This window comes from Ovis canadensis, chromosome 5, assembly GCF_042477335.2.
Source record: "Ovis canadensis isolate MfBH-ARS-UI-01 breed Bighorn chromosome 5, ARS-UI_OviCan_v2, whole genome shotgun sequence".
Taxonomy (NCBI): Eukaryota; Metazoa; Chordata; class Mammalia; order Artiodactyla; family Bovidae; genus Ovis; species Ovis canadensis.
In genome coordinates, this window is record NC_091249.1 from 66,566,476 (window position 1) to 66,590,520 (window position 24,045).

The 24,045-nt window shown below is 42.9% G+C and overlaps 1 protein-coding gene and 1 pseudogene across 4 annotated transcripts in view; both read left to right on the forward strand.

The window, feature by feature from the left end:
- Nucleotides 1-24,045, forward strand: part of ARHGAP26 (Rho GTPase activating protein 26) — a 489,482-nt gene that overhangs the window by 88,545 nt on the left and 376,892 nt on the right. The gene's annotated exons all lie outside the window — the stretch shown is intronic.
- On the forward strand, nucleotides 8,205-8,725 carry LOC138441838 (pancreatic progenitor cell differentiation and proliferation factor-like; annotated as a pseudogene).

Sequence of the window (24,045 nt, forward strand, 5' to 3'; positions counted from 1 at the left end):
TGCCTTCCTTAAACTGTAAGTCACTCTGGACACTAGTTTTGGTTTTACCTGGACTGTGGACAGATACTCCCTGAGCTTTTGGTCAGCATTCTGATAGTAATAGGAGACTATAGGACTGTGTGGCCAGTTCTCTCCCTGGGGTCATTTAAATTTGAGACCATCGGACCTTGAGCCAAGTAAAAACTTATTTGAAGTAAATAATGGTGGGTGGCCCTGTGGTATTCCCAATCATGTTTCCCTCCTTTACTCTCTCGCAGTTTTTCCTTATTTTCCATGGTCCGGTTCTCACCATAGGTAGTTCTCAAGTCTTAGCTCATCAGCCGAGGCAAATGCTTCTCGCTTCCTGTAACATGGGGTTAGAGAATGTCGTGTGCAAATAAATCCCTTTGTGTGTGCAGGGTGGATGCTGTCAAGGTGAGCACTTTGTGAAAGTGAATCTTGCCTGCAGTGCTTGCTTTGCAAGGTAAAAGATTGCTTTAGTTTTGAACACCTGTGCCCTGACACGATTTGTTTAGCGTTTTCATCATTGGATTTTCCTGGAGCAAGATTGGAAGCTCTTTACAACAGGGATCTGCTCCCTCAGTATGTGGTGCAGCCTTGGCTTGTGGGAATTAACCAGTAGGTTTCTGATCTCTGGACCAGGCAGTCCTTCCTTCCCTCCTGTTTGTCTTTGCGACCCCATAGACTGTAGCCTACCAGGCTCCTCTGTCCATGGGATTTTCTAGGCAGTAATACTGGAGTGGATTGCCATTGCCTTCTCCAGGGGATCTTCCCAACCCAGGACTAGAACCTGGGTCTCCCGCATTGTAGACAGACGTTTTACTGTCTGAGCCACCAGGGAAGTCCGTTTGGTTTCTTGGCCTTACTAAAAAATGACTGTAAGAGGATAAATAATTGGTGTACTGTATAGATCCCAGGAGCAATTGGTTGTCTTTTCACTAAGTTGATTTTAAACTGGAGGTAGTGATCCAGATCATCTTTTTACCAATTGTCTCTGCTGCTCTATGTATCTCTTTCATGCTAATTCCATTCCCAACTTCAACTTGATCTGAAAAAATGGTTTTATCACCATCTTCTCTGAGCCACAAACAGCACTTTAAAAGGAGGCAAAGGATGTGAATGAAGGTCTGCAGTTTTGAATAATGTTATGAAAGATCGAAACCATTACGACAGGAGAGCTTTCATCTTAGCTGAAGCAGTTCAAATAGGTTTTCATGATGAGTAGGTGTGGACTCTGTCCACTCTGTAGTTTCCTCACCCTTGAGTGAGACAGGTTCTCATATAAAACAGAAGCAGCAACAACAACCAAACACAACAACCCCCAAATCAAGAGACTTCAGAGCAAGTGAAGTACCTGCCTCCTTATCTTTTCTCTTCCCTCCCAAAGCACCGTTGGTGTTGGCTTTTCTTCCAGAAAGATGAATGGTGCTTGGGAAGGAATGTGGGTTCATTTTCAAATATGACTCGCCATGTGGTATCATATGCACTGTGGTTGGAGACACAATCAGTAGAGAGACTGGTCAGCCTTCTCTCCCGGGAAAACCTACTAATGCTCTTAAAGCTCTCTCTCCCTGTTGCAATCCTCCTCCCTCTCCGGACACAAGATCCATTACTTTAGGGCCCAGAGCATCCTCCTTCCCCTCATTAGACTCTCCTCCTTTACTAGTGGCACATTTTCCTTTTCATCTGCAAACAGGCTAAAGTCTTTATTGTCTTTTAAACAAGAGGAAACAAAAAACCAATCCCAGCAAAACTTCCCTTTGTACCTCTCCCACTTACTACTGTCCTGTGCTGCTACTGTTCTCCTAGCTAGAGTGTTTGAGAGAGTATTCTGTGTTTACTGCCTTTACCACCGAAAGCCCTGAGGTCCAGTTTCTGCCTGTAGTTCTCTCTGGACCTGCTGTCTGTCTCAGAGGTCCCCGGGGCTGCCCACTTACTTAAACCAGTGATTGTTCTTGGCCTTCTTTCTCGAGACTCTTCTGCTTTGCCTTTATCGATGGTATACTCTCCAAGCTTCTTCATCCCTTCTGAGCATCCCTTCCCAGCTCATCATGTTTGTCCTATGGTTCTTCCCAAGGTTCCAGGCCACCTTTGCCTCCCAGACCAGAGGGTTTGTCTCTTTCTGTCATCATTAATCTCTCCTGTCCCTGGCTTCAGCCATCACCACGTGGACATGATTCCCAGACCTCTGTCCAACAGCCCCTGCCCCTCGCCTGTTCTTTATCGTCCTGAGGGCCAGAGAGCTCAGGAGGTCTGCCTGACTCACAGGAGGTTGTTCGTAAGGTCTGTATATTTCTAGAGTCCTTGCTTCATAGGCACACTGCCCCTCCCCAACGTTGGAAAGGTAGTTCACTTTGACCAGAAAGGTAGAAATGAAACTGAGCTCTGGCAATAGTTTGGATTTGCTAGTTGTCCTCCCTTCAGAGCTTGATAAAGTTCTGATAGGCACTTGTGCTAAAGGGTTCTACAAGTTTTCTGTGAAGAGTTAGGGAATTCCATGTTGAGAAATGTTAATGAAAAAAGAGAGTCTTGTGCATGAGGTAAGCAGTAGGGCTAAGTGTCAGGGAACTATTTACCAGGTAGGGGCTCTGAGCAGCTGGATGTGGTTTGGAAGGGGCAGGTCTCAGATGGGAGTCCTTTAGCCTGTGAGGCGTTGTGGGTGTTAGTGGGTATTGTCATGAGGACCCCATTGTCCTTTGGAGGCCTGGGACCAGCTCAGGCATTGCCAGACTCCTCTTGACCAATGTGTCTGCTGTCCAAGGTAAAAGGCCTTCTAGGGAAAGAAAGTATGACAGGATCTGCATTCTTAAAATCATTCTTGTATCTCTTGTGACATTCAGAGTTGGTTTCTTCATGGAGGCTGTCTTAGGGCAGGTTTATTTTAGTTTTCCCTGAATGACTCTAATGATAGGAGTTGTGCTATTAATACAGATGTCCATGGCTTGTCACAGAGGTTTTTATCATTTTGCGCATAAATTCTCACACGTTGATGTATTTTGGCTCCTTGCTGCATATAAACTGCCAGCAGTCATATTGATTTTTACACGATCTGGTTGAGTGTCCTGGATGGGGGCTGGTGGAAAAGTTCTTTGATTCAGAGGATTTCTGTGTTCCTCTGCACTCTGTCATTGTTATAACCACGATCTCTCCCAGTAAGTTTGTGTCTTACTTGTGCCTTAGAGGGCCAGCAGAACAGAAGAGTTTACCAGCCAGGGCCCTGGGTGTCCCTCTGCCTGCAGCCAGGGAATCGAGCGGTTGTGTCTCTGTGTCCTGTCGAGCACTTCTTTTGGCACCAGAGAGATGTCAGTCTCTTGCGCAGAGTCTTGCTGCTCTGAAACATGTGAGCCTCCCTTACTTCTCACACTTGGCTTTGTCAAGCTCCAGAGGCGATGGAAGTACTGATGGGGGAGGGTCAGAGAATGTGCTCAGCAAGATTTGTACTGGAGAAATTGCTTAGACTGTAAAGTGGCTTTCTGAGGCAGTTGATGAGCAGCTTATCCTTACAGTGCTATAGCGCAGATTTGTAAATTGTGGGATCTAGAGTCGGGCTCTTGGGTTTATATCTTGGTTCCACCACTTAACTGGACATTTTCCTGTTTGTTAACTGGATTTGAACAATAGTACTTACTTTAAAGGGATTGGGGGAGAATTGCATGACATCATACCTTTAAAGCATTCAGGGGCTGGGTGCATAGTAAGCTTTCAATAAGCTGTTGTCTGTCATGACGTTGGCCGTCCTTCAGAATAGCCTTAAATCCATGTTCTGAGAATGTTGAAAGTCCTTCTTAGTATGTAGACAGCGTTCTACTTGGGCATACATTTGTACGAAGCTATAAGCTCTAGGAGAACTGGGTTAAGTATGTTTTTGTTTGTATTATAATGGAGAACACAAAAGACAGTATCTGACCTGTAGTAGGTGTTTAATAAATCCTTGTGGAATGAATGAATGAAGCTGTGAGCCAGTCAAGAACAGGAATATGGTTGGGTGGGATGTTTGGTGTAGCCAAGTTGTTTTTATTAGTTTGTAGCTATAGGAACCTGCATCATCCTGGAAATCCTGAGAGGTAGGCAGCAAATTTAGGGGGAAAGTCTTCTTTTTTTAAACAACTTAATTGGCATACAAAAAACTACACATGTTAAATTGTACAATTTGATAAATTTTGTTATCTGTATACACCTGTGAAGCCATCGCCACAATGCTAGGGGAATTTTTAATGCTTGTCTCAAAAGTCTTTTGTTTCTGGGTAGCTGATCAGCCACTTCCCTGTTTGCCTTGATGTGGCTCTCTGCCTTACCTAGAGGGAGCGTCTGCTTTCCTCCCCTTACATCATTCCTTCCCAGCCACCGGCTGCATTTTTATATCCTTGCCAGTGAGCTTTCAGATGATTATTGTGTGTGTTTGTGTCTTTGTTGAGTGTCTGTTCCCACCAGGTTACAGGTTGGGGGCACGAGGACTATATCGGTTTTGTTCAGTGTTCAATTCTCATTGCCTCCCACAGTCCCCCACACATGGGAGGTGCTCAGTGGAGAGTCGAGTATGAAGCAGTGAGTCATAGTGCTTTGGGGCCTGAATTGAGAGCATAGGAAACAAGTGTTCTGAGACTCAGAAAGTTATTCTTATCTTTAGCAGAGGGAAATCAAAGGGAAGAAAGGCCTCCTAGGGTCTGAGTGACTTTAGCTTCATTACTGAGTGAGACCAAGGAGAGCCTGGAAATGCAGGGAATTTAACCTGATACAAGCTAGACCCAGAGGTAAGGCACATGGGGCCTCTTCTGTTGTTCTGAGCCTCGCTGTTTTATGCAGGAGTAAACATTTATGTTGGGGCTCTGTTAGGTTGTTGTTTTTTTTAAATTGCAAACTGTTTCTCTACTATAGGTTGCTAAAGAAGGGGACTTTGACTGGATATGCTCTCAGAAGCCCCCCCACCCCATCCTTTTCTTCTTCAGTTGTGGTATTTCCACTCCACCCCATCCCACCCCTCAATAGTAAATGGCAGTAAATTTTCAGAGTCAGCTGATTCCCTCAAAGAAAAGTCTCTCTTAGGTACTTGAAGAATCATAAAAATAATAATTAAGAATGACACAACCAGGTAAGTGGTCTGTGGTGTGCATTTTGGCAGGAGTCAACATTGTAAAGCAGTAAATACTCGCTGTGGTGGAGAAGAACGAGCGAAACAGGCTTTTAAAACCCCCATTACGGAGAGAAGGGGAGGGGTGGGGAGCAAGAGAGAGCATATTTGTGCTGGTGAAGCTGATTTTCCACTAAATGTTTACAGAAGATCTGGATACCAGATTCATTTAGAATTATCGTTTCTTTCAGATGCTAGCAGGCAGCTGGGATGCTTTGGGAAGAAATGAGGTGATTCCAGAGGTACCACTTAAGAAGGCTCTGAAGCCTTTTGTTCTGTTAAGTTGTATTTTGTACAGATTTCATCCCAGGAGCTTTGCTCCCTAGATATCTGTCTCTGTCCTTCCATTTGTTCATCATCATTGACTGCCTGTTATGTATGAGGCTGTATCCATACACTCATCTGTCTTCCTCCGTTTGTGTATCCACCTATCCTATTATTGACTATATCTATCCTATTATTGACTATCCTATTATTGACTGCCTGTTACATACCAGGCACTCTCCCTTCCCTCCTTCCATCCATCTACCTATTTTCAACCTATTCATCCTTCAGCCATACAGAATTTTGGCAATCCTGTTATGTACCAGGTGCTGTTCTAGGTTCTAGGAACCCAGAGGAAACAGGCCTATGAACAAGACTGTTCTGTTGTTTTCCAGCTTTAATGTGAGGTTATTAATTACTGACTTACACCCATGCTATAAAGACACAGGCTGGGTCTGCTTTTTCCTTTCTTTGTCTCCCAGATTAGTATACCAGGCACATAGATGCTCAATGCATAGGTTTTTGAATGAGTAACAGAATAAATGAGTGATCTATATAGTGTGGGACATGCTGTGAGAAGCCACACAGAAGGCGGAATTACTCGCACTGACCCCATTTCTGTGCCGAGTGATGAGGGACGAGGGCTGGCCGAGCGTGCTGCCGAGCTTGCTGTCTCTGTGTTGGCTCGCGCCCTCGCTGGGCTGATCCCCTGTAGTGAGCTGTGTGGGAAGGCCGCAGGCTGTGATTGAGTACAGGATCGGCAAGGTCTCCAGCCTCTCAGAGCTGCCACACTGAGTGAGTGTGGAAAGTGCTCGGAGGGAGAAATCCAGGTGCCCTGGGCACGTGGTGGGGGCAGCCTGGGCCAGTGCAGGATGGCAGGCAGCGTGTGTGTAGCTGGCAGGGGTAACAGGTGCAGTGTGTGGACAGGGTGAAAGCAGGCCTGTGTGGGCACTGATCAGGAGGAAAGCCAGGACTGCCCAAGTGAGGAGAGCTGCCCTCAGTGAGGCCAGGCCAGGGCCTGCTACAGTACTGGAAGCATTCCTTTTAGTGTTGTTGCAGAACCTCTAGATTTTGGTTGCAATGTGACTTAAAGGCTTCAGCTTCCTAAGAAAGGAGGTGTATTAGCTTCCTGTGGTAAAAAATTTCCACAGACCGGGTGGCCTAAAACAACAGAAATTTATTCTCTCGTGGTTCTGGAGGCTAGAAATCTGAAATCAAGGCTGTGTTCCTTCTGAAGGCTCAGTGGAAGGATTTTCCCTTGCCTCTTCCTGACGTCAGTGGCTTCTAGCAATCCTGGGTGGTGGTTGGCTTGTGGCTCCATCACTACACTCTTGGCCCCTCCTTCCATGTGTGTGCATATCTTCTCTGCTTCTAAGGATACTAGTCCTTGGGTTTTGGCCCCATTCTAATCCAGTGTGACCTTATCTCATCTAATAACATCTGCAAAGACTCAGGTTTCCCAGTAAGGTCAGGCTCTGACGTTCTGGGTGGACATGAACTTGGGAGACATGATTTAGCCCACTGTAGGAGGGGATATTGGAGTTGGTGTATGTGTGCTGAGAGGCTTCTTACGGATCTTCTCATTTCTCAGGGCTTTTGGGTTGACAGGCAGGAGACAGGTGGTGAGGAGGGTGGGCCAGGAGTGGCTGGAATTCCAGTCTCTAGGGAGGGCTCCTCGGAGAAGGCAATGGCACCTCACTCCAGTGTTCTTGCCTGGAGAATCCCAGGGATGGAGGAGCCTGGTAGGCTGCCATCTTTGGGGTCGCACAGAGTCGGACACGACTGAAGCGACTTAGCAGCAGCAGCAGCAGGGAGGGCTCCTGGCTACTGGACCCTTTTCACCCTAAAGGAAGCTCTGGAACTATAAGAGGTGGCCCTGCTTGTGCAGCCCCTGGCTCACGTTCACTGTGTCCTTCCTGCAGTGAGGGGACAGACGTCAGGTTCCCTTACTGGCTGTCCCCAGAGCACCTTGAGAAAGGAGGAAGTGTCCACAAGAATAAAATGGCCAGAATAATTCACAGCCCTAGCCGACAATGGCCTGGGGTTTTTCCAGGCTCCTCTTCTCTGGGAACAGTTTCCTGCTTCTTTCTTGGAGGCGTGTTGCCAGGGACTTTCTGGGTCCAGAATGGGGCATCGCTTTCCTTTTCTTGCTTGGGTCCCCGCTTTCTCACGTTCAGTGTCAGTAGTGTCCTGCCGCCCCTTGGCATTTAAACAAATGACTCAACAGTGTCTTCCTATAACAGCAGTTCTTAAACTTACTGTGATTTCCAGATTTGATTGCCAATCTGGAAATTTGATTTCCAGATCTAATTTTCAGATTAGATTCCCAGAATTTCAGATTTAAAAAAGTCTGGGGTGATCTGGTTCAGGTGACCTTACAAACACAGATCAAGAAACATTGCCGCCGAAGTTATGTTTCTCTGTTTTCCCTCAAGTAGTACCTGGTGTGTTAAAAGGGATGGCTTCTGTATTTGCATGACACAGTTTGTCACCAGATTATATTTTTAAAGTTCTGACCTAGGTATGCTGTCTAGGTATACTGATGCCAATTCTTTGCCTATCATTTGCTTGTAGGTAAAGTTTGTAGGTAACTCGATTTTAAGATCGAGTTAGTGGTACCTTGAAAACATTGTTGGACTGTTGGCCAAGAAAGAGAGTAGGGCCTGCGTGTCTGGTTCGTGGAGTGGCCGCCCGCCTTTTTTTACGCAGGTCGGCTCCATGGCCTAGTGCTCCCGTGCCCACCATCAGTGATCGCACGCCAAGGCCTGCGAGGGCTCTCCGCCGAGGTTTCCACCAGCTCGCAAGCAAGAGTATGGGGGCCATCCCCTCCAGCGGCTCACTCATGGCCACCCACGACTACTGCCAGCGCCGCCTGGGCTCCACTTCCAGTAACAGCTCCTGCGGAAGTGTTGAGTAACCTGGGGAAGCTGTCCCCCACCACCCTGGTCTCCCCAAAGCAGACCCAGGACACTGGTGGGCTAGCTTCTTCTAAGAGAAGTCCACTGTCCCGAGTGGACTCATGGCCATGGTGCTGGAGTCCCCAGAGCAATCAGAGTCTGCCCCAGCCTCCACCAGCATGATCACCTATGACCTGGCTCGGGAAGCTGTGGGGAAGCAGCAGCCTGGCAGCCAGCCTGGCAAAACCAACTGCAGCCCCTATCCTGAGTGACCACCGCCAGCTTCCAGGCTTCCTTCCAAGGTGCTAGGCTCATCAGAGCCCTGCTCCTCCCCGCTGTGCTGTACCTCCCTCCCCCTCCGCTCCCCAAGACCAAGCAGACTGCAGTCAAGGGAAGCAGTTCGGTTTTTAATATCAAAATGGCAGAACACCAAAAAGGAAGTTGAGAGAATCCCTCTCTGCCCTCTGAGCCACACGAGTGTGCCTTCCTCACACCCTGTAACCCTGTGCCTTGCACCAAGTGGACAATAAACTCCAGCAGTGAGGGAAAAAAAGAGAGAGTAGGAAAAGTGTGTCTTCAAGGCTAAGCTCAGCCTAGGAAATGGGGTTCCTGTTTGATTTCGTGAGTGTAATGAAGTAAATAAAGAGATGGCTGATCTCTGTTTCGGTGATCTAGCTTCTTCCCTTTCTGTAAAAAGAGGATTGCAGGATTTGTCCCTTTCCTGGCTCAACTCTTAAAAAGAGTCACGCAAATTCATTTATATATTTAAAAGTGTTATTGGAGGCTTGCTTACTACATACTAGAATTGTGATAGCTGTCTTAATATCATCGGTGGTACGCATTAAACAGCCATGAAAATCTAAGGAAATTACCTGTCATGTGAAGGGATGGGAAAGGAAGTTGTAGGGAGGCGGGAGAGCTACCATTGGGAGAGGGTGAGGGGTGAGAGGAGGCCACTTCCCTGAGGAAGTGCCCCTCCAAGTGGAATTTGAAGGGTGACAGCAGCAAGGTGGAGAGGGTTGGGCGAGGACTGTGGGCTGAGGAAACATGCCAGGCTTTATGGCCAGAGGGGCCCAGGATCTGAGCTGGCTAGTGGGGCTGGAGGACTGAGGGAGGGCCAGGCCAGTGGCGTGTGCCCTTGAGTTGTCTCCCACCCACTTTCTAGTCAGATTTGTAGTTACTTTGAGATGAAAGGGAAGAATTATAGCTGGGGAGGATGTGGAAGCTGCAGTGACAAGATCAGATCTGCTTTTTGAAAAGATCATCCTGGACAGCTTAGCTGGGAGGGAGCGGGGAGGCCAGCTATGATGCTGCTGGCCTGGGCTTATGCTGCTGGCCTGGGCTCATGCTGCTCAGCAGTGGAGCTCCTCCTCCAGGTGCCAGCTGGAAGAAAGGAGAAAGTTAACGCAGGGAGAAGAGCCATCCTGGGTGTGTTTGTGCCTAGGGCTGTCTGTTTTATCTGTGGGCCTCTTGTTCATGAAGCCCAAATACGTGCTGCTAAAGGTGTATTAAAATGTAAAGCCTTTTTTTTTTTAATGGTCTCTCTCATTGTGTCTTGCCTCTTTTAAAAAAAAATGTTATTTAATGCTATTTAAAAAAAAGAACAATCGAAAATTTGAACTATTAGTATGAATTTTACTATTCATCTTTATATTGTGCAATGCCAGTTTTAATTGTAAATATGAGATAGTTGATTTGTATATAGAATCACTAAAATTATATAGTTTGAATTATGTATCTTATATGCATATTAGTTTTGTTCAGACTAGGACACTGCATGAAATGACTCAACTGGTTTTTTTTGTAGTTTTTTAAATTGCAATATAATTGACATATGACATTTTATTGGTTTCAAGTATACAGTGTAATAATTCAACATTTTTATATATTGCAAAATGATCATCACAATAAGTGTAATTAACTCTGTCACCATGCATGGTTACAAATTTTCTTCTCCCTTGTGTTGAGAACTTTCTCTAAGATGTACTTTCTTAAATACTTTGAAGTATGCAATATAGTATTTTTCAGTATAGTAACCACATTCTACATTACAAACCCATGACTTTATTTTATAATGGGAAATTTGTACCTTTTGCCCACCTTCACCCATTTTGTCTGTCTGCTACCCACTGCCTCTGGCAGCCACCAATCTGTTCTCTGTACTATGAGGTAGTTCTTTTGTTTTTGTTTGTAAAGATTCCGCGTATATGTGAAATCACACATTATTTGTCTTTCTCTGACTTATTTCATTTAGCATGATGTTCTCAAGGTCAATCTAAGTTGCCACAAATAGCAAGATTTCATTCTTTTTTATAACTGAATAATACTCCATCTCTCTCTCTCTCTCTCTCTCTCTCTCTCACACACACACACACACACTACACATACATCACATCTTTATTTATCCATTAATGGACTTTTGGGTTATTTTCACTTCTAGGGTATTGTACATAATGTTGCAGAGAACAGAGCGATTAATGTATCTCTTTGCATTGCAGATCTTCCTTGACTTATGATGGGCTTATATCCTGATAAACCCATTGTAAGTTGAAAATGTAAATGAAAAATGCACATCGGGGGCTTCCATGGTAGTCCAGTGGCTAAGACTCCATGCTTTCAATGCAGGGGCCCCAGGTTCAATCCCTAGTCAGGGAACTAGATCTTACATGCGGCAACTAAGAGTTTGAATGCCGCAGCTGAAAGATCCCACATGCTGCAATGAAGTTCAAAGATCCTACATGCTACAACTAAGACCTGGCACAGCAAAACAAGTAAATACTTTAAATGCATTAGTACATCTAACCTACCAAATATGATAGTTTAGTCTAGCCTCCCTAAACATATTCAGAATACTTACATTAGCCTACAGTTGAGCAAAATATGCAAACCCTATTTTGTAAGTGTTGACTATCTCATGTAATTTATTGAATGTTGTATTGAATGTGAAAGACAGAATGGTTGTCAGTGTTTCAGTTGTTTGTTCTTGTGATTGAGTGGCTGATTGGGAGCTGTGGTTCCCTACCACTGCCCATCATCATGTGAGAGTATCATATTGCTTACCGCTAGCCTGAAAAAAGGTCAAAATTCAAAACTTGAAGTACGGTTCCCCCCGAGAGTGTTTTGCATTTGCACCTTTGTAAGTCAGAGACTGTCTGTAGTGTTTTTCTTTTCTTTTTTAAAAAATGTATTTATTTTAATTGGAAGATAATTTCTTTACAATATTGTGGTGGTTTTTGCCAGACGTTGATATGAATCACCCCCAGGTGCACCTGTGCTTTCCTAAGGTACATATCCAGATGGGGAATTGCTGGATGATTTGAGGACCCTTCACACCGTTTGCATGGTGGTTGTGCCAATTCACATTCCCACCAATAGTGCATAAGTGTTTCCTTTTCTCTGTATCCTTGCCAGCACTTCTTGTTTCTTGTCTTTTTGATAACAACTAGTTTAACAGATGTGAGATAATCTTTTTGTAGTTTTGACTTGCATTTTCCTGCTGACGAGTGATGTTGAGCTTCTTTCTTATGTACCTGTTGGCTATCTGTTTGTCTTCTTTGGAAAATTGTCTATTCTGAGCCTTTGCTCATTTTTAAATTGGGTTGTTTGGCTTTTGCCGTTGACTTATATGCATTCATTATATGTTTTGGATATTAGCCCCTCATCAAATATATGATTTACAAATATTTTCTCCCGTTTGGTAGGTTGCCTTTTCATTCTGTTGATGGTTTCCTTTGCTGTGTAGAAGCTTTTTAGTTTGATACAGTCCTTCTTGTTTATTTTTACTTTTGTTGCCTTTGCTTTTGGTGTCAAGCTCAAAAAATCACCTCAAAGACTAATGTTACGGAGATTACCATCTATGTTTATTCTAGGAGTTTTATGGTTTTGGGTTTTATATTCAAGTCTTCAAGTCATTTTGAGTTAATTTTTGTGTATGGTGTAAGAGAGTGGGCTAGTTTCATTCTTTTGCATATAGCTGTTCAGTTTTCCAAGCACCATTTACTGAAGAAGCTGTCCTTTCCCCAGCTCATATTTCTTAAATTAATTGACTGTATATTATGGGTTTGTCCTAGGCTGTGTGTTCTGTTTTAGTGATCAGTTTTATGTCAATACCACATTGTTTTGAATGCTATAGCTTTGTAGTATAGTTTGAAATCTGAGAGCACGATGCCTCTGTCTTTGTTCTTCCTGAAGATTGCTTTGGTTATTTGGGGTCTTTTTGTTCCATACAAATTTTAGGATTGTTCTATTTCTGTGAAAATACCCTGACAGAGCTGTTTTTGTTATTTCACTTTTTGATACTTGCGCATTCTACTAACAGCCTCTCTCTCTGGCTCACTGATGAATGAAGGAGGATTGAAAGGAATGTGACTATGGGTTGCTCCATCCTTTACTGTCTGGTGTTGTCGTGGTCAGCATAAGTAGTCCACTTATCCTGGGAAACAACATGAATAAGAACGGCTGTTGCAGTGTTCCTTAGTCATTCGTATTTCTAGGATGCTCTTTCCTCCTCTTGCGTTTCGGAGGTTCTGGTCTGCGAGAAAAGCGTGGCCTCTCAGGGCTGTCAGCACTCCTGCGTGTTCAGTTGTAGGCACCACAGGCATACCTTGTACTCACTCTTAGTCTGGCTCAACTCCCACATTCTGTGGGTCCACCAGAATCCTGTATTTAAGGGGCCTCACACCTTGTGCACATGGGGCCAAAAGGAACCCTGGTGGACCCACATGACATTCATGTCGTAAGTCTTGCCTCAACTCATATGCGTGCTCCACCATCACACCAGACTTCACTTGTAAAACTCAAGTTCAAAGATGAAAATTTAAAAATTTCAAAATGATGACAGGAGAGCACTAACCCAGGCAGGCCCTTCTGTATATGAGTCTGTGAAGGAGGTTGCACACCCCAGAAGTACCTTAGGTACTCTCTCTCCTAGGGCACCTGTGGGCCTTTTTCCCAGATTCAGTGGAGTCTGTGTCAGATTTATTATTTGCAGGCTCAGAGAAGATTAACTGGGCAGAGCCTGTATTGGGAGCTGCAGCCTTGCCTAGTCCAAGAGTATTTGGCTCCCCAGGCACTAAAGGCAGCTACCACTTTGGGAAGCCAGGTTTTGGATGGGTTTCTAGACAATCAACTGACGAACTGGCGTTCGTCACTTCCAGGTGCCATGAGCTGGGTCTGTGCAAATCAGGTTCTAAACAGAGCAGCTTTCCTAGTGGACTCTGTGGGCTTCACAGTAGAAGATGTGATTGAGAACATTTTTGGGAAAAGGCTCAGTGTTTGGAATTTGTGATTTTTAAGTTGAATTGTGGTGTTCCCTCCTCTCATCTCTACTGTCACTTAGATTTCTTCCACTATGAACTTTGATTTCCTGCTTTGGAAACATTTGTAAATCTTCTGTCAGGAGTCAGAATTTTCGGCTGCTTCTTGGAGCCCCACCTTTGTGATCTGGAGAGGTTTACATTCTTGGTACTGGAATGAGATGTTCCGAAGGCTCAGGTGTTAGGAGTTTTCAAACTCCTGCATGTATAAAAACTTCTGGGGAGCCAAGGTTCTTGGACCCTAGCCCCGAAGTTGAACTCAGGTGGCTGGTGTGGGCTCCCTGGGAGAGTCCGCCACAGGTGATGTCCCATCATATTTTTGACAAACAGTAGTCTTTTTGATCCCTCAAATTCTGTGATGGTGTGGGGAGAGGTGGGTACTCTGAGAACTAGATGAAGCCTAATTTTGTATGTGGACTGGGGGACGGAGCTGGGGAGGGGACAGTTGGGGAAGGAGGCAGGGAATCAGGTTCAGTGGGGAACCTATGAGGCAGAATGGTACCCACCTGGACCTCCCTGCTTGGTCTGGGAGCACAGCCTCCCCTGAGGGCAGCAAGGAAGTGGTTCATTAAATGGGGTAAAAGAAAGTGAAACTAACTTCTGAGAACATTACTAGGTGTGGCTATGTTCAGAATTGCTAGATACATTTTTTTTTTCCCTTCAGGAAACAGTAATTTAATCCTGGCGCAACAGGCAGGTTTTCCCTTTTTAATTGAACTTTTTTGGTGCTGAGGAGTAGCCATCTTGCTTCCCGTGGTGTTAGTGAGGAGGAGAGTCTGAGTTGTGCCGAGGGATTAGGTGGATTCTGTTTAGAGGATAGTAATGTGGGAAGTCAGCCAGGTAGTGGGTGTAGAGGTGGGTGGAAGGAGACCAAGTGGCTTGGCTGTCCTTTCATCTTTACCCCAAAATAAATCAGCCTGTCGTTTTATTATGTTACTGCGTGAAACTCTACACTACAAATACCTATCGTTTATTGCCTGTTGCTTAGCCAGGCCTGGTGCTAAGTGCTTCTGAGCATCATTTGTTTCCTCACAGAAATCCCCAGAGGCAGCTTTCTTTCTTCTCAGTTTCATACAGGTGGAAACTCAGTACTGAGAGCATGGAGGGGTCTGCAGTGGGCTTTTGAACCCTGCAAGTTTGTTCCCTTACCCACTGTTCTTGGCTTGTAAAGCTGATGGAAGGCCTTGTTTTACTCACTGTGCCTTGTCTTGCCTTAACTACTCGTAAACTGTTACAGTTCTTGATGAGAACCACTGGTGATGTAGCAGATTTTGTGTTTCAGTTCCAGGTTTTGCTGCCCAGGACTTTCTGAATTAATAACAGTTAAATGGACATTGAACCCTAGTTCTTTAGGCTGGGTTTTTGGTTTGTTGTTGTTTTTTCTTTTTGTCCTTTGCTGGAAAAGATTTGAAGGTTATAGGGAGGTGATGGACCTTGACTTCCCTTTTCCTACCTTTCAAGTGACATTCTTGCTTGCCTGAATTTGTTCAGAACAGACATGATTGCCCACACCCTGGAAGAGGCAGGCCTGAGGGTGTGGGAAGATGGTAAATTATAAAATTTACAGAAGCTGTATTTTCCCTTCCCTTTTCTAACTCCAATCTAAAGACCTTGGAGCCGGAAGGTCTGCATCCCATGATGAGCTGTAAATCCAATACCACCTCTAATTTACTATTCTGCAATTGTCCTCTTTTTTACCTAAGAGGTTTACAAGTCTTCTGCTGAATCTCTTAGAAACCTTTTCTGAGGGAGCAGTATTTGTTTCCTTTGATTATATACATGAAGGAGGCATGGAGAGAAGACAGTTGCTTGCTGATTCCCTGGTAGAAGTGGTGGCACTCAGATCTGTAGCTGTTTAACCACGTTCCAGATTCACATCTGGGTGATGGCTGTGTCTGTGTGGACCTGGGACAGGCAGGGTGGCCCTGCTCCAGTTTCTCATCAACTCAGTTTTTCTGGCTTCCTGTGCCGTCTTCATTTTATTGGCAAGGCCTCTCTTTCACTTATAAACCTCTTCCAAGAAGGTCTGGCTTTCACTGTAAATTTACGACCATAAATTTTGAGATGGTACACGTCACCCTCTTAATCTAATTGAGCCAGCACATCATTGTGAAGACATCATTTTATTTGGGGGGTATTAGTTGCTATGGTTATTTGCTGAGACCAACAGAACCTGTGTTCTCTCAATTGGATTTTTGGAAACGGCTGTCTGAGAATGACAGAGGTGTGTGTTGCTGGAGGAATATCGAGCAAATATCCTCACCATTAAAATGAATTTTTTTTAAGGCACAGAAAAAAAATACTTTGGGTGGAGTTTTAGAGCTGGAAGGCCTTAGAGATCAAGTGGTTCATTCTCCAGGTTTTGAAATGAGTTTCCTAAGGCCAGGCATGTTAAGTAACTCTCCCTAGGTTCACATACATGATTGGTGGATGAGCAAGGATTCAGCCCATTTCTGGTGGTTGTTTTAGATTTTGTTCTTTTTCTGTTACAGTTTAAGTCGTCCTAAGTAATCTTTTTCCAGGAAAAAGACACTGTGATCTTTGATCTCAGAGTCTTGGGTGGGAATCACAATCCTTGCTTAGGAGAGTAGGGCTTGGACCAGCAGCACTGGCATCACCTGAAAATTTAGAAATGCAGCCTCAGATTCTCAGGCATACTGAACCAGAATCAGCACTTTGATAAGATCCTCTGGTGTGTATTGAAGTTTGAGAAGCTCTGCTCTAAGTAAGAAGGTACTAGAAACAAAAGCTGAATCTTGAGGCCCAAGCTGGGCTCATTTGCCCCTCCGCCAGTTTGTTCCTCTGCTCCTTCTCAAGCCTCATGCAGTGGTGGTGACCTAGGGGACACTCACCCAGCCTGCACTCTGGCTCCATCTCATTCTGGCCCCTCGGGGTCTTCTGGGTACCACTCTGACTCACTCTTCCTGCAGATCCTTTGTTTTGGCTTGTGTGGCCTCTTCTTCACATCCCCCTCTCACTCTTTTCTAAAACATGCCTGTTTTAGGGGCAAAGCACAAATGTCAGCTTCTCAGAAAGCTAGGCACTACAAGCCTGTGAACCCCCCAAATACCATTTATCTTGCATGTCCTGTTAAGCATGCTCACTCTTTTATCTGTTTCATCTGGGACTGGCCTCCTTCCCCAGGCAATTGAACAAAAAGGGTTTGATGATACCACTGTTTCCCCAGTACATTTAAAAGGTACCACTTAAGGTTAATAAACTCAAGAAGAAACCCATACTGCTTTGAGTTACAGTTCAGTTTAAAAAAAAAGTACTGTTACTTAGTCCAGGATTTTTGCTTTGCTTTCAGCTCTGAAGTGTGAAAGGAAACTTTTAATTTGTAGATGGATTGGGGTTTTCTAAGCATCTGAGGAAAACCCTTACGATCTCGAATGTGTTTTTCATTTCACTAGAATGAAGTTCTTTGATTAGTTTGGTGAATCAGTGAGGCAAAAATTTCTTAATTCTTACTCTAATTAAGATTCTCCTTTTGTTAATTCTCTTATCTTTAACCTGCAAGTAAACTTCCACTCAGCCAGTACTTGTGAGCATCTAAGTTGCCAGCATCTAATATGTAAGGTCTGCCCTGTGCTTTGCTGTTTCATAACATGTTTTCCTGGAGAAGGAAATGGCAGCCCACTCCAGTGTTCTTGCCTGGAGAATCCCAGGGACGGAGGAGCCTGGTGGGCTGCCGTCTATGGGGTCGCACAGGGTTTGACACGACTGAAGTGACTTAGCAGCAGCAGCAGCAGCAGCAGCAGCAGCAGCAGCAGCAGCAGCAGCAGCAACGTGTTTTCTTCCTTCCTTCCTCTCTACTTCCCTCCCCACTTTCTTTCTTTCTTTCTCTCTTCCTTTCTCCCTCCCACCTTTCCCATGACAATCCTGTGAGGTACATATTATCCTCATACTTACATGAACATTTGGAAAGGTTGAGTAGTTTGTTCAAAGTCAGACAGCTAGCAGTTGGCAGATCCAGGGTTTGAACCCCTGCTTGTGGCGTCCATGTACTTCACAGTCTTCTGAATTGCCCTTGACTTTGCTCTGTGTGTATGTGTACATTTGTACTTGGATGGCCTGGAAATACCCTTTTTTCCCTTTCACTTGATTAGTCCCTCTCAAAATAGATTTCTTTGTTTTAACTAAGCAAACCATCACTCTTTCCTTGAGTGAGTTTTTCCTGTACTGACCTGCTGTCTTATAAGATCTTGGGACATTTTAAATGTAATTGTTCTGAATACTGTACCTCTGTGTTTTGGTTCTGTTTTGTGTCAGGGCTAAGCAATTCAAATTTAGGGCTGGAGTCTTTAGGGGTTGAGTTTTCATCTGTTGACCTAAAACAAATAGGCTGCCAGTCATTTTTCTAGCAAAAATGGGATTGTCAGGATCAACAAAGAACTGCAGTGGGAGTTCTGCAACCATGGTGAGCCACGTGTGAGTCCCTTGCCCAGGAAGGAGAGACAAACTCTTTTCAAGAGGGAAAAAGGAAGTTGGGAGGACTATAGTAAACAAAGAGTCCATTGGAGGAATCGGTGTTTAAAGTATAGTGGCTTTTCATCAGCTGAGTGGTAACAATGTCTCATTGGATGAGCTCTTGCCAACTAGAAGAGGAAGTCTTGCTACTTCCTCTTGGACTCTGCTATCATTGTAGGGTGTGAGCGCTCTCCCTTCCAGCCTCCCAACTCTTATTTTAATTGAGGTTTTTGTTTATTAATTTTTACATTTCCTCCTTTTGATTAGGATCCTTCTCTGAAAGGATCATTGGTAAGAGTTAGGTGTTCTTGTTTTAGCAGCTTTTTGTCCCTTCATGCCAGAAAGGACCTTTTCTGAGTATAGTGTCCCACCTTGGAGGGGAAATACACAGAAACCTACTGAGATTACATCTAAAAGCAACTCTCAGGTTCTTTTATCTAAAGTCCGTATGTTATTAATATCCTAGTCATTGGAAATCATCTGAAATATTACGTCATCATCAAAGGTTTGACAAACTTCTGTAAGCTTGATCCAGGTATCTTAGAAAGGCTGTCTCATCAGATGTTGTCTCCTTCAGTTCCGAGGAATCTTTCCATTCAAGTTACCAAACGATGTGCAGATCTGGTTTGGTTTGCTGCTTTGTTTAGCTGTGTTATGTAAATACAAGAGTCTGTTCCCTGGATTTTGGCTGCAGAAAGGTTGGTTAGTAGTACTTGGTAGGGTCCTTTCCAGTGAAGTTGAAGAGAGTCTTTCTGTAGGTGTCTCTTCCAGTAATGAAATGTCCAGGTTGCCAGGTGTGATGCTTAGGGTATTCATCTCCCAAGAGCACTCTGTGAAAAGGTTGCTCTACCAAAACGGTTATTTTTGATAGAAGCAATAAGACATTTACAATACTGGAGTACTTCTCCTTTTATCATTTGTGAGTCAAAAGAATGATGAGTCAAATGCATTGAACATCTTGTGACTGTCTTAAAGGGTGAAAGTTTGAGTTCCAGAAGGGGTGGATCTGAGATTTAGAAGGATCGATGGCAGTGCTTTTTGCAAAGGTATTTGGAGGGCCTCTATCCTCCAGTTTTGCCAGTTGAGTCTTTTTCTTCTTCTTCTTTATTTTTTGAATTATGAAAGTATGATAACTCATCTGTAGGAGACTTGGAAAATATAGAACAAAGTTGCAAATGGTTGCGCTAGTTGTTGCAATTATTTTTTTTAAATAGATAAATTAAGATTTTTAGTTGGGGTTTTAATTTCAAACTCAAAAATTAATAGAACGAATAGACAGAAAAGTAGAAGGATATAGAAGAACCCCAAAGCACTATGAACCAATTCAACATAATTAAGATTTATTCAGTTTTCACATAACAGCAGGATACAAATTCTATTCAAGTTCTCATAGACTTTAAATCAGGAGACACTGGAACATACGCAGAGACATAAAACTGACAAAAGTTTCATGGTCTAAAGGTATTAAGATGATTAGATAGCATCACTGACTCAATAGACATGAATCTGAGTGAACTCTGGGAGATAGTGAAGAACAGGCAAGCCTGGCATGCTGCAGTCCATGGGGTTTCAAAGAGTCATACATGACTTAGTGACTGAAATGTAGCAACAAAAGGTATTGAAATCATACAGTCTGTTCTCTTATCACTGTGAAATGATAGAAACCTTAGAAATCAATATCGAAAGATATTTGAAAATAATTCACATATTTTCAAGTGGAATGTGACATTTACCAAAAGAGATCTTTGACTTAGCCACTGAAAGCCTCAATAAAGTTAAAAGACTGAAAAAACACAGAGGGTGATTGCAGAGAAGAAAGCATTTAAACGAGAAATTAGTATCAAAATGAGAAATTAATATCAAAGATATTTTAAAGAAAACCCATGTATTTGGAAATTAAATGTCCACTTTTAAATGATGAGAGTATCTAAGAAGCCATAATAAGGGAAAGTAGAAAATATCTGTAACAAAATAAAAATAAAAAGAATTTATCAGAATTTGTTGCATGCAGTTGAAGCTACTCAGTACAATTAAATAAAATGTGTAATCTTAAATAAGGTATGAAAAATAATGGATGCTAGCATAAAATTCTGTGTAATTTGAACAAAATCTATATTTAGTTAATAATACTGTATCGCATTTTAGTTTCCTGTTTGTTTTACAACATAGTATTTCTTTATTTTCTCAGAATTAGAAGTTTCAAGCCTCATTCAGATTATTTTTTTTAAATCACTAAAATAATAAGCTTTTTAGACTTTTAGTGATAATGCCAGATGCCAGAGTAAATGGAACTAAGACCAAAGTTTTGAGTGAATATGAATTAGAAATCTAGTATTCTATTCATACTTAGTCAAGCAAATGGAAACAAAATGTCATAAATTTTTTAGTTAAGCAAAAAATCATGTTTTCTAAAATATAGATTATAAATATTATATATATGTATACCTAAACTTTTTCTATTATATTTGATAAAGGCATGAGAAATAATAACAACAAAAAGAGTTAGAGAAATTGGAAAATATAAATGAAATGGGAACCTTAACTATAAAATAGAAAAAGTGAAACAACTAGATAGAAGTAAAAGATCATCATATAGTCCAGTTGTTTTTAAACATGGATGCTAAAAAAAAAAACCAAAAAAACAAAAAACAAAACATGGATGCTCATTAGAATCGCATCTGGAGTTTTGGAGGAGAAAACAATACCTGGGTATTTGTATTAAAAAAAAAATCCAAGATAATTCTACTGTGTATCTGGATTTTAAAAAGTGGTTGCAGATTTTTCTGTTATATGATAGGTTTAGTAATATAGAATTCTATTATTTTCTGTTGACTAATCATGATACAATGGTATTAAAATGAATGAGTTACATAATCACAATAACAAAAGATATTTGTCAGTTTTCACAATCAATAGCCAGAAAAAAATAAAAGATAATTACAGTAACAAGCCATAATGGAAATATGATTAACCTAACAATATAAAGTATAAAATAATTGCTTACAATATGGGGGGTTAAGTAGAGTGAGGTAATAAGTGGAAGTTGCTGCTGCTGCTGCTAAGTCGCTTCAGTCATGTCCAACTCTGTGCGACCCCATAGACAGCAGCCCACCAGGCTCCCCCATCCCTGGGATTCTCTAGGCAAGAATACTGGAGTGGGTTGCCATTTCCTTCTCCAATGCATGAAAGTGAAAAGTGACAGTGAAGTCGCTCAGTCATGTCTGACTGTTCGCGACCCCGTGGACTGCAGCCTACCAGGCTCCTCCGTCCATGGGATTTTCCAGGCAAGAGTACTGGAGTGGGGTGCCATTGCCTTCTCCAATAAGTGGAAGTGTGTGTGTGTGTGTGAAGAGTGTGTATGTGTGTGTGTGTGTGTGTGTGTGTAAGTCGCTCAGTCATGTCCGACTCTTTGCGACCCCATGGACTATAGCCTACCAGGCTCCTCCGTCCATGGGATTTTCCAGGCAAGAGTACTGGAGTGGGGTGCCATTGCCTTCTCCAGTGCATGAAAGTGAAAAGTCAAAGATCCCCTGGAGAAGTGAAAGTACATACATGCAAATATTTTCATCCACCTAGCCAGTCTGTATCTTTTGATTGGTGCATTTAATCCATTTATACTTAAATGTAATTTTTGATATATATGATACTATTAACATTTTCTTAATTGTTTCAGATTTATTTTTGTAGGTCTTTTCCTTCTCTTGTGTTTCTTACTTAGAGAAGTTCCTTTAGTGTTTGCTGGTTTGGTGGTCTGAATTCTCTTAAATTTCGCTTGTCTGGAAACCTTTTAATTTCTCCATCAAATCTGAGTGAGGTTCTTGCTGCGCAGTGTGTTTTTGGTTGTAGGTTCTTCCTTTTCATCACTTTATATATATATCATCTCATTCCTTTCTGGCTTGTAGATTTTCTGTTGAGAAATCAGCTGATAACCTGATGGGAGTTCCCTTGTATGGTTTTTTTTTTTTTTTGTCATTTTTCCCTGTTGCTTTTTAATATTTTATCTTTGTCTTTAATTTTTCTCAGTTTGATTATTATATGTTGGTGTGTTCCTCCTTGGGTTTATCCTGCCTGGAACTCTCTGTGCTTCCTGGACTTGGTTGACTATTCCCTTTCCCTGTTAGGGACATTTTCAGCTATTATCTCTTCAAATATTTTCATGGATTCTTTCTCTCTTTCTCCTCCTCCTTCTGGGACCTGTATAATGCAAATGTTGGTGTGCTTAATGTTGTCCCAGAGGTCTGTTAGGCTATCTTTTTTTTTTTTTCCCATTCTTTTTCCTATATTCTGTTTTGTGGCAGTGATTTCAACCGTCTGTCTTCAAGGTCACGTATCTGTTCTTCTGCCTCAGTTATTCTGCTATCGATTCTTTCCAGTGTATTGTTCGTCTCTGTCTGTTGTTTAGTTCTTCTAGGTTTTTGGTAAACATTTCTTGCATCTTCTCCATTCCTTTCCAAGATCCTGGATCATCTTCACTATCAATGTTCTGAATTCTTTTTCTGAAAGATTGCCTATGTCCACTTCATTTAGTTTTTTTTTTTCTTTTTCTCCTGGGGTTTTATCTTGTCCCTTTATCTGGGACATAATTCTCTGCATTTTCATATTGATTAACTTTCTGTGGTGTGGTTTTTGTTCTGGTAGCTATGGAATTGTAGTTCTTGGTTCTTTCATCTGCCCTCTGGTGGATGAGGCAAAGAGGCGTATGCAAGCTTCCTGATGGGAGGGGCTGACAGTGGGAGAAACTGGATCTTGCTCTGGTGGGCAGTGCTCAGTAAAAACTTTTATCTGATTGTCTGCTGATGGGGGAGGCTACTCTCCCTTCCTGTTAGTTGTTTGACTTGAGGCAGTCCAGCCCCAGAGTCTATGTGCTTTACATAGGGTTAATGGTGTCCTCCAAGAGGGCTCATGCCAAGGGGTATCTCTCAGGACTGCTGATGCCAGTGCTGCTGTCCCTGTGGCAAGCCACTGCTGACTCATGCCTCCACAGGAGACCCTCCAACACTGGCAGGTAGGTCTGGTTCAGTCTCCTGTAGGATCACTACTCCTTTTCCCTGGGTCCTGATATGAACTAGACCAGGGTATGTCTGTGCCCTCCAAGAATGGAGTGTCTGTTTTCGCCAGTCCTGTAATCAAATCCAGCTGACCAAGGTTATATTCCCTGGGGATTTTAGTCCCTTTGATGGATCTTCAGGCTGTGAAGCCTGACGTGGGCCTCAGAACCTTCATAACAGTGGGAGAACTTCTTTGATATTTTTCTCTAGCTTGTGAGTCATCTACCTTGTGGGTGTGGGATTTGGTTTTGTCATGATTGCAGCTTCTTCTTTGTCTTTGAATGTGGGGTCTCTTCTTTTGGTGGGTTCCAGCATCCTCCTGTCAGTGGTTGTTCCTCAGCTAGTTGCAATTTTGGTGCTCTCTCAAGAGGAGATCAGCACACATTCTTCCACTCCACTATGTTGAACCAACCTTGCCAGTTGAGTCTTAATGCCATTAGTGCATTAAACTAAAATAGAGAATTGAGGGTGGTAAGTTCAGTAAGGTGTTATTAAATTGGCCAGATAGCACAGATTTGTTGAAGTACTTGACCAATAAAGTAGGTTCCATGATCATTATGAAAACTGAGAGTAGTTCTCCAAGTAGGGACAGTCTTTTCCAAAAGGACTCTAACCACAGAAGAGGCTGTCTGCAAGGGGAGGCTTTATTCAGTCCAACAATGACCAAAATATATTTAGATCAACAAGAGGGAGGAAGTTGTATGAAATCTATTTGCCATATCTTGAATGACCTGTTAGGCAGTTTAAAATATCAGAGAGTGGTATCCAGCTTTCTCTAGGTTGTACTTTGGACAAGTGGGACAAGTTAGGTAGGCACTTTAAGCAGTCTTGTTGATGTTTCCTGCCAATATTGATTCACAAATGCTGACATTTTATTAGTAGACCAGTGGCTGAATGGATGTACAGTGGTGAGGAGTGGGAAT